This window comes from Lygodium microphyllum, chromosome 9 (assembly GCF_053477565.2).
Source record: "Lygodium microphyllum isolate KBCC chromosome 9, Lygodium_microphyllum_v1.1.10, whole genome shotgun sequence".
Lineage (NCBI taxonomy): Eukaryota > Viridiplantae > Streptophyta > Polypodiopsida > Schizaeales > Lygodiaceae > Lygodium > Lygodium microphyllum.
The window spans coordinates 118,536,788-118,550,294 of record NC_141143.1 but is presented as its reverse complement, the minus strand read 5'-3'; positions in this window follow the sequence as shown (position 1 = coordinate 118,550,294).

Genomic DNA, 13,507 nt, shown 5'->3' with positions numbered 1-13,507 from the left:
ATATAGTCCTAAAATGAAGAAATTATATCTTGCTCCATTAGTCTTATTCCTTTCGCAACGAATCATGGCAAAATGGCTAAATTCATGAAAGGTTTCTTTCGATGCTCAAATTACTAGAGAGTTATCTTTGCTAGTTGCACATCTTAGCAAGGCAACTGTTGTTATTTGTCATGAGTTCATCTTTAAAGAAAACGGAAGTTAAATGTTAGAAATTAACAAGTATAAAAAGTAGATATACGAACTCATTTGGAAAGAAAATGTAATGGGGAATTGCTGGATGACACTCTATTAACACTTTTCCCCTGCAAATTGAGGACTTGGAACTAATAAAGTGTGTATTCACCAATTCCTTAGCTAGGCCTTTGTCCCAAGGAGTATCGTCGCTCTTTGTATCATCATGGCATTATGCTATATGCCAAATTAAACTGTATTGATTGAGAAAGTTAATCAAAGATAGTAAAACCATGACAAGACGAGTAAGATTACCTTCCAAAAGCTGACCAAACCAATCTTTCCAAAAGATAATCGGACCAATCTAAACATAGAAACATTCATACCCTAAAACACTGGACTACTTACCTTACCGCAAGGACAATAAATTCATAAAGATAAGAAATTAGGGTTCGTCCCTAAGGTTCTTAAATGAAGAAACCCTAGGCCTGACATACGTCAGCTTAAGGAATCTAAACAGATTATTCCATCGCCGGACTTGCGCAACATGTATGAAATCATTTTGTGATCAGTTCACAAAGAGAAAAGGGAAAAACCCTCTTCAAAGACGGCAGATCCTTACGCAAGTTATCTTGCAAAAAGACGTAGTTTTTGGATATCCTTCAAAATAAGGAAAGTTGTAAAATAGAAACTAGTATATCTAAGGTACCTTAGGGTTAACCAAGCTAGGTATACCCTACATCCGAATATAAGGGATCTTGCCGAGTTACAAGACATCTTGAGAACGACTGCTGATACACTCAAAAAGGAAAGAACACTTCTTTAGCAGTTTGCCATACAACTGGGTTGGTTAATGGAAATGTTTGTGCTTGCTAGAGATTTTAGGGCTCTGTTTGATTTATGAATTACAAATTAAATAAGTACATATACTTCAGGTTAAAAGCCTGAAGGGAGAGGCAGCTTCAGTTACCCCCGACTGCCTGCCTGACCCTAACCAAGGGGGTTGTTTGACCGCGCCGGGAATGTGGACCGAACCCGCCATGAGAGGTCTCTCCATTGAGTTCTACTTGGAGCAGGAGGACGCTTGGGTGCCAGGGGGGCTCTGGCCGTAAATCCCTCGCCTTTCGGGTCCTGCACAAGAGGCTAACGCGACTCGGGATTGAATCCCGAGGTCCGCATACTAGTTGACGGGCGGAAGCATGGAATAGTGATCCCTGGAGATTACTTGTTAGCCTCCGGGCAGATTATGGACAAGCCTACAGGCGGAACTTCTTGTAATTCAAAGAAAAAATGATGAGAGGTTAAAAGAACTTGCTTGATATTGTTTTTATATGTCACGTGATTAGATTGCATGAAGGAACCAGTGCTTAAACAAGATTAATTAAAGAAGCTGATTGTCATATGTCAAATTAATGTGTTAGATAATTACATAACTAAAAAAAACCGAGGAAAGTGCGGAGGATGGGCCATGGGTCTGTCCTACGGTTGGGTGGTCCCGGTTAGCCGGGAACTTTTCTCAAAAATATCGAGGAACAGCAGAATGATCATCATCATCAAAAAGAATAACGAGAACGATGACCTAGAATTATGTCTTACTCGATCTACGCTGTTTTAGGGGAACGGAATGGGACTATGCCTTATGGCAGAGAGGTTGAGCTTTGCATCCCTCTCATTTCCCATTCTCCTTGAACCAAGTGCAGCGTGAATCCGCTTTGGGCCTGGCGTTTCTGTGTAAAGTAGTTCTCTCGGGTCTGACGCTAGTTGGTGTTAGCTAGTGACCCATTAGGAAAACCCTAATTCTGGTCGATCCTAAGTGGGAACGGCCAGGATACTTTCGCTACGTGGCAGACGCGGGAAGAACTAGTTCGCAAAACCCGTAACATTCCATGGGAGTGTCGGGAGGAGCTTTCTAGACATCCTTTCCGATGGACTGCTAAGACGTGTCCCAGATGATACTAGGGGACACGTTACAGTTTCTTCCTAAACAAAGATTATGGGAATTTGTTCTCATCCTTCATGACAGGACTTTACCTCACCTTCAAGCTCACAGCAAGCATAGAAAAAACTCAAAGGTGTTTTGTAGCAATCAAGTTGCTATTTTTGAAGGGAAGCACAATATGGATTGGCGGCAACATTTGAAGAGACAGCAATAAAGGGGAAAACACTATTTTCAGACATGAGGTTAGCAGGAATAGAGGGAAGAAAAAGCAACGAAAAAAGGAGGAGAGAATCTTCCTGAATGAGAGCGCAAAATCAGACGGTTGGCACAAGAGAAGGGAGTTTTCTGAGAATCAGATAGATGTTGTTGTTAAAAAGGTCGTGATGGTCGTTTACGAAGCATAAGCAATGATGAACTAGTTGCATAGATTCTATACAGACCGGGTTTTGGCAGAGCAACTCAGAGGAGGTCGGAGCACTGGACGGACAGGAGCTTTTAGTTATGAGAGGGAAAGTGTTATGACTGAATGCCTGGAATAGTGCAATGTTGTGCCTGAAGAGGATCATCCGGCGATCATGAAAAGAGAGACCAAGAGCTTCACCTCTATAAAGAATGTTCAGCCTGAACCTTCGAAGGGAGATGATGGGAGCAGTCAGGGTGCAATGAGGGAATTCATCGGAGGAGCGGAATAAGTTCAAGCTCGGGTGACAATTCATAGTCCAGATCGAAGGGGACGAGATCGTTGTGTCGACAGGAATGACGTAACGGAAGGGAGGGAATTGACAACGTGAAAGGTTACGACCAGGAAGACAAAAAAAGAAGCAAAGGAATCATCGACAAAGATGGCACGCAAAAGGACGAGAAGATGAAGGAATGAGTGGACGACATCGATGAGGTCAGAGAGTTAACACAGAAGTCATCGAAAAGCAAAAGAAGGTGATGCAGAAGAGACCGATAATGATCGTGAAGTCTGAAGAGGATGAGAAAAAGGAGGACGTCTAGAGCTGCTGAAGGCTGATGAAGAGGGCAAAGTTAATGTGAAGACGAGAATCGAAGGACTCAACCTGTTGCAAAAGGAACAGGAGGTTGTCTCTGTGCAGAGAGACTGAAAGGAGGAGAAGCTGACAATGAAGAATGCAACAAAAGAGAAGAAATCGAAGATTCTTGGTAGCAGGAGTCGCAAAAGACAGAGAACCAGCACAAATTTCTACACCTCTTTCTGGAATCCGAAGACACAAAATTTTTCTCTTGTGAATGACATCACGACAAGAGAAAACGAGAGATTTTGATGGATGATTGTTGCTCAGAAACAGTTCAGACTTTCTATCAAGTGCTCTCTGTATCTTCCCTTTAGGCTCATCAAGAGTGCCATCGAAAAATCAATATGAAGAGCAACACTCTGAAACTTCAGCTCTTGTGTAAACAGAGGTCGCCACTGATTTCAATCACATTAAAAGACGATTCTTAAGAGGATCTTAATGTACTGTAACAAACAATGTTGCAACATGAAGCAATGTTTAGAGAGCAAACTCTAGGTACGCAAACAGCTCATTCAACCATAGTGCTCACCCTTTAAGTTATACAAGGAAGTATAGAGAAGAAAGACATGCTTATAGTTTGTTGGAAGCAATTTATGTATTTTGGCATATTCAATAGCAAAATGTCTTCACATGGACTACAATTATTTCAGCTCATGTGTAGTTTGGATGAGAGCAGCAAGCTATGCGATTGTATTGGCAGATGTATAATTCTTGTATGAAAGCAGACAAATATTTATTTGTGACTGTCCTTAAAGTATACTCCAGCATAGTAGCCTTATCCCATGGGATGTTATTCATAAAAGCCTAGAGAATAGACAGGTTGTCCTGCATAGCCTGATCTCACTTGTTTAATCTTCTATCTTGAAATTCCTCAAGAACCTCTGTGGTTGCGACTTTGCTTTCGAAAAACCCTTTGGATGTCGTATTGCTGTGCATTCCAGGTGTGAAAACCACCCAAAAGTTGTGTGTGTGATTTGATACTTTGTACATACTTAGTCATTATGTTTGCTCTTTCATTCTATGCGGGGAATATAGTGAAGAGGAGTTTGGTGCAAGAGAAACTTATCCGTAATGCTCTAGTTGACATGTACGCTAAATGTGACATGCGTGTAGAAGAACATGGAGTTTTTGATAGATTGGTAACTCGAGATGCAATCTCATGGGCAGCACTCATTTCAGGATATGCCGATTATGGGCTTGCAGATGATGTTACACTTGTTTTTTGTATAAAGGCTTGTGGTGATAGAGTAACTTTGGAATCAGGTTGAGAAATAAACACTGAAATAGTGAAAATTGGGTTGGAAAGATGTCTTCATCTAAGCAGCACACTAGTGGACATGTATGCCAAATGTGGATCGTCTGCAGAAGTACTGCATCTGTTTGATCAAATGCTAAATCGAGATGTTATTGCTTGGACGGCAATGATTGTAGGATATGTTAAAGTGGGGCTTAGTCACAAAGTCCTAAAATGTTTTGAACTGCTAGAGCTTGAACGAGTCTCTCCTGATGTTAATCTGTTTGCCTGATGGGAGTACAGGAGCTATTTGTAGTGGTCAGAAGTTCCATGCCAAAGCAGCCATTAGGGGTCTGAAAACTGAGCTTTACTTGGGTACTACCTTAGTGGATATGTATGCCAAGTGTGGCTTTCTTCTGGAAGCAAAGGTTGTGTTTGACAGACTACCAGTCCGAGATGCAGCATCCTAGGTATCACTTATGTCAGGATATGCTGATTATGGTTTTGATGAGGAAGTTTTAAAATGTTTTGGAGAGATGCAACAAGGGAGCGTACCTTTAGATGCTCTCATATTTATTTGCTGTCTAAAATCTTGTGGGGCTTTAGGAGTCTTAAAAAACAGGCCGCTTTCAGAAGCTTTTCTGGGAGGGAAGCCAATTTGGGGGCGGAGGAAGATCAGAGAGAAAAAAAAAACCAAAGATGAGGAGAATAGATGACTATTTTTAAAAACAAGCCTTTTTGGGGGGAAAAAAGGACGAGAGTGCACGATGGGGAAAAAAAGGCGTGATACAGACACACAGATTGGTTCTTCTGCTTCCTGGTTCGTGAGGAGTTCTGCTTTCATGAATTTGACCCAGGAAAGATCTCTTGAAGGCCTTCCTCTCGAAGAGCATTATCGTCACGTCGGGATGATGAAGAGGAATGGACGCTCTGTTTATGAAGATGGAGAAGACAAAGGGGAGGATTAAGATCATTATCGTCACGTCAGCCACACTCCGCATTACTTATCAAAAAAAGAACTGGAGGATACGAATGGGAATCGAAGGACGAAGAGAGACGAAATCAGAGAGTTTTACGGGAATTTGGAGGGTCCTTGCTGATCGTTATGAGAGGACGAAGAGGTGGTTAGCGGGGAATGTCCAGTGTGAATTTGGAGGCTTCAAGGTTGACAACGCTGAAGAAAATGACGAAGATCAAGAAGAAAACCCGGTCTTCTAGGCAATTGCTCTACTCGACTACTGTGATTGCACTCCAAGTGGTGATCAATGTGGGCGACGAAAGCTATAACTGCTTCGGAAGACACCATCACCTTCTTCGACAAGCTTCTCAATATGTTGGCCATCACCTTCTCTGTTTAACCTTCCAATACGTGTGGTGGTGGACTGCAAAACATCAGAGCTAATCAACACAACCACTTTCCCTGTGGTGTGAGCTTGTAAATTGCCGAGGGAAGCCATCAGCTCTGTGGAATAGAGGTTGCTCCGTGCCATAACTGCCACCTTAGGTGCTCAACAACAAAACCTGCTTTTCGTCAGTGATTCGTTTCCCTAACGGCTGAACAAAGAGGATTTGTTTTTGTGGCCATCAAAGGATGAACTCAGATCTAGAGCAATAGAGGCTGTCATACACGAGATAATAAGCAGCTCCGTATCCACCAGACAGGTGCCGAAGAGAAGCTTCTCAAGGAGAGAACTATTGCAGGAAGTCTAGTTCTCAGAGCAGTAGCTTATTAAAGCATAACGAAGACAACCTTTATTTTGTCATTTCTCAAGAAGATTCGGTGGTAATGCATCTATCGTCGAGCATTCTTCTGCGAACATATTCCTGTAGCTTAGGCCAAGAGTATATTCTGCTTCTTGGACATGAAAATCAGAAGTTCCTTTAAGGGTATAAAGAAAGACCTCACAAAGTGGAGTCACGAAAGATAGTTTTCAGGCCCAATTCTTATACTAGCCCTTTCTTTAGGCCTAAGTATCAAGAGCCATGGTGTGGGGAAAGGCTGGTATGATGGTGTGAGTTTTACTGTTACTGTTCTGCTTGTTATTCTTGTTACAGCCTTCTTGTTAGAGCCATCAGTGGCTACAAGCAGTCTTTCCAATTCAGGGCTTTAAGTGAGATGTCCAGGTTCAAATTATCAGAGGCAAATGAACGAAAGTAGTGTCTATCTTTGATGTGATAGTGGTGATATTGTTCACCTCAACATTTGGAATCAAGTTTCCTTTGGGTTTATTGTTAAGTCTGTGGATCCATAGATCCATCCTTTGGGGTTGATGCTACTAAAAGGACAATGCTGAAATTTCTGTCTATAGTTGATAACCAGATTTATACTGAAGGTTCCTATGTTGAAGGATGAATTCTATGCTCAGCTGAAAACTTGCTTTTGATCTTATCATTGCTGCATATATGAGGTCTCAATGAAAGTTTGACGGATCTATTATTGTACACAGATTCTTTCATCTTCGCATCTTTGCTGATCTTCTATCCAAAAATTTATCAAGGTCTTTTGAAGACATGACTTTGCTTTCACAAACCCTTCGACAGCGCTACGCAAATATAAAAAAATTTAAAAAAAGTTGTGGCTTTCTTTTCAAACCAGTGCTTTCCTGCGTTTTCTGCAGCTTGAGCTTGACATCACTAATCATATCTATCTATCACTTCATGAGGACAATGAAGGAAGGAAATAAGAGTAAAATGAGGACAGCAGGAAGGAAATAAGAGTAAAATGAGGACACGAGAAAGGAAGAGCGTCTATAAATAGGAGTAAAATGAGGACAATGAAGGAAGGAAATAAGAGTAAAATGAGGATACAAACTTAGATGCGAAAATAGACGCTTATTTAGACGTGTACGTAAACACAGATATAGACGCGCATTTAGGTTTTATCATAATTTTTTTATTTTAAGATAAGTTTTGATAGTGAATTATTATTATAAGTTTTAATGTATTTATGATGAGTTTTGTGTATTTAAAATTGAGATCTTAGAATAATTAATACGCCAGCTTGAAGTTTTTATGTAAACATATGAATGACAAATATTTTGATGTTGTCATGAATTAGATTTAATCATGTCGTCGTCATCACCTAGTCCGGTGCATACTAATGAGTCAACGAGCACATCCTCAAATGAGGATGAAACATTACGTCTTCATAATCGAGATGCATGGCTACGACGAAAAATTAAATGCATGTGTGATCGTTGTCGAGGGTGTATTTTTCGAGCACGTCAAGTTGCAATGTCACACCTCAGCATGTATGGAGAATGGGACCGAGAAAAATCACCAGTATTCATTGTTTTTCTTTAACACTAAGATTACTAGTCTATGTTACTCAATATATATCAACGTACACGAAACTCCCTTTTATGGTTGAGCAGGATGCGGTGCCACATCCTCAGATGCTCCCTCCCGAGTGTCGAGAGGCTGCAAAACGTCGACGCGAGGAGGTAGAGTCTTCAAGAAGAGTGGAGACTGATGACCATGATAGTAGCCCTCATGAAATGCCCCATCAAGTCGTAGAGGATGAGATTTTGGACAACATGGTACACCATCTATTTTCGCAACCGGTTCAAGGAGAATGTCACTCTATGAAGCCAGATGATCCACTATACGTAGTGTCATCTACTCCATTATATGAAGGTTGTGTGTACTCTATTCTTTGTGCGTTCCTCCAGATACTTAACTTGCAAACAATTTATGGATGGAGTAATGTTAGTTTGGATGTGTTATTGAAGTAGATATCAATTCAGTTTGGCTTATGAATCATAATATTAATTGTTCTATTTTGAAATCAGACAGAAATATATGTTGGTGTTTTTTTAACTCACTTTTAAAAATATATATAGGTTATTATCACAAATGCTTCTAAAAGGAAACAAATTGCCAACTAAGAGAGAGCAAGCAAGACATTACTTGACATCTCTGGGAGGCCTCGATTATGTCAAGATCCATGCATGAGTCAATGATTGTGTCTTATTTCGTGGGATTCATGAGTTCGCACAAGAGTGTCCTGTTTGTGGCGAATCAAGATACGAAGTGGAGATGAAGTCAATGGATGTGCCTCGTAAGGTGTAACGTGTCCACTAGAATCCTCTAGGACACGTCTTGGCAGTCCATCGGAAAGGCTGTCTAGAGAACTCCGCCCGGCACTCCCATGGAATGTTACGGGTTTTGTAATCTAGGTCTTTCCGCGTCTGCCATGTAGCGGAAGTGTCCTGGCCATTTCCCACTTAGGATCGACCGGAATTAAGGTTTTCTAGTTTGGTCATTAGCTAGCAGCAACTAGCGTCAGACCCGAGCGAACTACTTTACGCAGAAACGCCAGGTCCGAAGCGGATTCACGCTGCACTTGGTTCAAGGAGAATGGGAAACGGGAGGGATGCAAGGCTCGACCTCTCTGCCATAAGGCATAGTCCCATTCCGTTCCCCTAAAACAACGTGAATCGGGTAATAGTTAATTCTAAGTCATCGTTCTCGTTACTTGTTTCGGTGATGACGATCATCCTCTGTTCGTTGAAGACTTTGAGAAAAGTTACCGGCTAACCGGGACCACCCATCCATAGGACGGACCCATGGTCCATCCTCCGCACTTTCCTCGGTTTGTTTTAGTTATGTAATTACCTACCACATTAATTTGACATATAACAAACAGCTTCCTTGATTAACCCTGTTAGGCACTGGTTCCTTCACGTAATCTTATCACATGACATAAAGAAAACAATGTCAAACAACTTCTTTATTATCATTTTATCCTTTTATCTTTGAAATACAAGGAGTTCCGCCCGTAGGCTTGTTCATAATCCGCCCGAAGGCTATCCAGTAATCCACCAGGGATCACTATTCCAAGCTTCTGCCCGTAGACTAGTATGCGGGCCTCGAGATCCAATCCCGAGTCACGTTAGCCTCTTGTGCAGGGCCCGGAAGGCGAGGGATTTACGGCCAGAGCCCCCTCTGGCACCCAAGCGTCCTCCTGCTCCAAGTAGAACTCAACGGAGAGACCTCTCACGGCGGGTTCGGTCCACGTTCCCGGCGCAGTCAACAACCCCCTTGGTTAGGGTCAGGCAGGCAGTCGGGGGTAACTGAAGCTGCCTCTCCCTTCAGGCCTTCAACCTGAAGTATTTAGATATCGTTTCATCCTTTAGTTCATTGAGCAAACAATGCAAACAGTGCTTTCTAAACTGTTACAAGCACAATCAATTCCAGTGGTCGTTTTAGCTGGCAAACTGTTAAGGAGTGACTCCTTTTCTCCGAATGCAACCCGCATTCGATCCGGAATCAATTGCAACTTGGCAAGATTCCTATCGTCCTTGGGCTAGGGTCATACCCTGTCAATACTTTAGGTTTGGTTTATGGTAAATTCCGGCGACCATGTCGCTTTAGTTTATTGATTGGTCAATTACTTCCAGGCAAATACCTAACTTTCATTTTCCTTAGCAACTATTTCCCAGGAAAGGTGATGTAACAGGATGATTACTCATCCTTTTGTAGGTTAACTTAGCGCAATAACTTACCAACATCATTTCCAAGAAATGACAAAACTCTCTTGTGGACAAATCTCAAGTCTATGCGATGTTGCAACTTTTTGTACATGTGTTGTATCTATTCCACGGGACCATTTCACCCATTGAATGGCATATTCAGGTCACGTAATTAACTTCAGTCGAGAAGGAGGGTTTAGGGTGTCTTTTACCCACCCATCCTTAATTTTACTAAATCGACAGCGTTTAGTCCAACTCAAATCAAGTTTCATCATCTTGAACGCTTGGTCCTTAAGGTAGGAATCCTAGATTATTGTTTACATGAGCATCCAATTAGCTCAACATTTTGGGAATGTGGTTAGGACTATTGGGTTTAAAGGTTCTGACTTAGCGACAAAGGGAAAACTTGGCCGAATCCTTAGCGTGCTAATCCCTAGTTAATGTTTGGGGTATCTATCGTATTGACTGAACCATGCCCATATGAATCCTTTGTGGCTAGGTGATTTGGGCAATTCACTATGCTTGTCTCGTGACAAGGATGAATCCTTCCTAGAGACAATAAACTAGATCTAAAGGAGGAAAAATAGTTACAACTACACCAATACTTGTAAACATGTGATTCATTGCTTTTACGCATCACATGGTTCACAATAACCCTATCTTTCCTTGGTAAAGTAAAAATGCCTAATAATCTGGACACTAACTTTCCTAGGTCCTACTAGGCGTTACATCAAATAATCATGCCTACAACCTTGTTGTCTATACTTTAGAAACTTATACCTTGATAAACCATGCAACCTTTCCTAAATGCGGCTCCTGATGAATGACATGACGACTATGCAATACGCAACTTTCTCCTAGCTACAATGTAGTCAATGAAGCTCTTACAAAACTAAAACTAGTGTTAACTTATTCCATTTTACATGCCACTTGCAAGTCCATAGATCATTTTCGTGCCCTTCTATTTCTTTTCGAATAACATCTTATGGGTGTTAACTTTTCCTCATGAATCGTTACAAGGAAGATTTATCTAAAAATGTGACATGCCATTAATCTTTCCATGCCTAGTAAAAAGGTGTACCTCAATAATTCCAACCTTGTAATGTGGCAATGGTTGTCCTAGGCTCGTCACTTTTGAAAGCACAAAAGGAAACTTACTGATAAGGTCCTAAAAATGCCTAGACACCTTATGCCCTTTTCATTCATTCCATTGAACGTACCAATGATCAATTTTCATATCTTAAGCTATTTCTAATAAATGATCAAATAGCCAATTCATTTTCCAATTGCATTTAACTTGACTAGTTGAATTTGAACATGCATGAGTGCTTCCTAATCCATGATGTTATCGTGATTAATTCAATGCTTTTGTGTGGAATCCAAATAGATAAAACCTGGACTTGTGGACTCCGGGAAATATCCACGTAAATACTAGGAGAAGATCCTCTCGCTGGCGCGCCTTGTGACTTTTTAGGGCCATCGTAGGTATGATTTCGGCTTGTGGTTTGCCTTCGCGGTCTACCAATTTTACTCATCTTGGTATGCGGCCTTACGATCTTTGTCTTTCCCCATCGTACATAGGAATTCCTTCGCGGGACTTCAGGTGAATGGATGGGTCTCGCGGGAAGGGAGCTTTATACGCTTCTTCTTCTTCTCTTCAAAATTCCGAGGCTAGGAATGGGCTTGTGGGTGATTGGTGGAAGGCTTGTAGACTTCCCCTTCTTCTCTTCAAAGTCCGGGCTAGGGGGGGCTTGTAGGAGTTACAAGGGAAGGATAGATTTAAATTACAAAGGGTAGAGTGGACTTAAAGAAGATTCAATGGGGAAGGGTTTTAAAACCCGGATAATATGGCTTTGTGTGAGTCCACGAGAAGGCCTTTAGAAGAAAGCCGGGAAATAAGGTGGAATTACGAAGATTCAAGGGAAAAATGGCTTAAAACCGTCTAGTGTGGGGAATCCATGGAAGGGTAAAATAGTTTTGTGGGATGCAAGGGGAGCAAGGCTTAAATCCCCGGGTTTGAGAAAAAGAAACCACTTGAGAAGGTAATAAGAAAAAGGCCCACGGGAAGGGGGCTTTGGGTCCGGGGGGGGGGGGGGGGGGGGGAAACCATAGGAAGGGGGCTTGAGAGCCCTTAGAAGCTTCAAGAAGCTTCTTGAAGCTTCTGGAAGAAACGTGCTACACCCACGTGGAGGAAGAAGACGACTTCTTCTGGCGGCGTGCTGGCGGCAGTTCTTTTGGTGGCGTGCTGGCGAGCAGCGGCGTCTCCCTCTCCTCCACGGCGCAGCTCCTTCTCCCTCCACGGCGGACTGCGCAGCTCCCCCCTCTTCCACGGCCGCCTTCCTTCACGCTGCCCTCCCCTTCACGGCAGTCTCTTCCACAAACTCACCCTCCTTTCCTTCTCCCTCTCCTCCACAAAGGGGGTTCTTATACTCCAAGGGGGGGAGAGGGGACCTCCCCACGTGGCCCGTTGCATGGCTCTCTCCCCCCACCTCCTCATGCTGCCCTTACTAGCCCATCCCTTTCCCCCAGCCACACATCGGCTGGGGAAGATAAATTCAAAAAAATTTTGCAATAATTCCACCCTTATCCCCTTAGCCTCCTCCCAAGAGGGAGTTTTCCCGCGGCTATGCAGGTTTGAATCCCCGGCCTTATTTTCCTAAGGTGGAGTGCCTCCAATTCTCGTGTGTGGTTATAGATTAGCTACTGGCACTGGTGATAATCTTTGCACGAGTTTACGATGAGAGCGGGAGGTCGGTTTAGTAATATTCTCAAATGGGAATATTACATTCTCTCCCCCTTGGAGGAATCGAGATGTCCTCATCTCGAGATGAACTGGGGATATTGTTGGTTGAGAGTGCTTTCATCCATCCAAGTGGCATCCTCCTTGGGATAATCTTTCCACTGGACGAGGCATTCTCTCAAGGTTCTGGATCTCAGTCGTCTCTCCCCAACATCTAAGATCCTGTTAGGCCGTAGCTCAAGGACTCCTTGGCTAGGCATTACAACTTGTTGGTCATCAAGTACATGGCTAGGATTAGGTACATACTTCTTCAGTAGGCTGATATGGAATACATTATGAACCTTTAGGTTCTCAGGGAGTTTCAGTCTATAAGCATTGGGTCCTAGGTATTTGAGGATCTTGTATGGTCCACAATACCTTGGACTTAGCTTCTTGCAATCCCCTAAGGATAGGGAACTCTTCTTTGGACATACGTGAATGAAGACCATGTCTCCTTCCTCAAATATTCTATCTTGACACTTCAAATCCGTGTATGCCTTCTGTCTATCCTTTGCAACTTTGATGTCCCGAGAAAGTGAAATCATGAGCTTCGCACAATCTCTTCTGTTTAAGTAACTGGCTTGCCGGTATACATGTTCTCATTCTATAGTAGACATGTCCATTATTGACAGAGAATTCATGACCTTTGGCCTATAGCTTTTATTCCTGGTCCTTGATAGAGATTTCCCTTAGCACCTTTTGATAGGCTAGATCATGGCATGCTTCCTCTCTAGCTAGCTCGAAAATAGGGTTGCTTGGCATAGATACCTTTGTAGCTAGAGATCTAGCTATTGATGGATTCTGCAAGATTAGGGAATTTAGGAATGCCTTGCGACTGAGTGCATCAGCAACTACATACTCCTTTCCAGT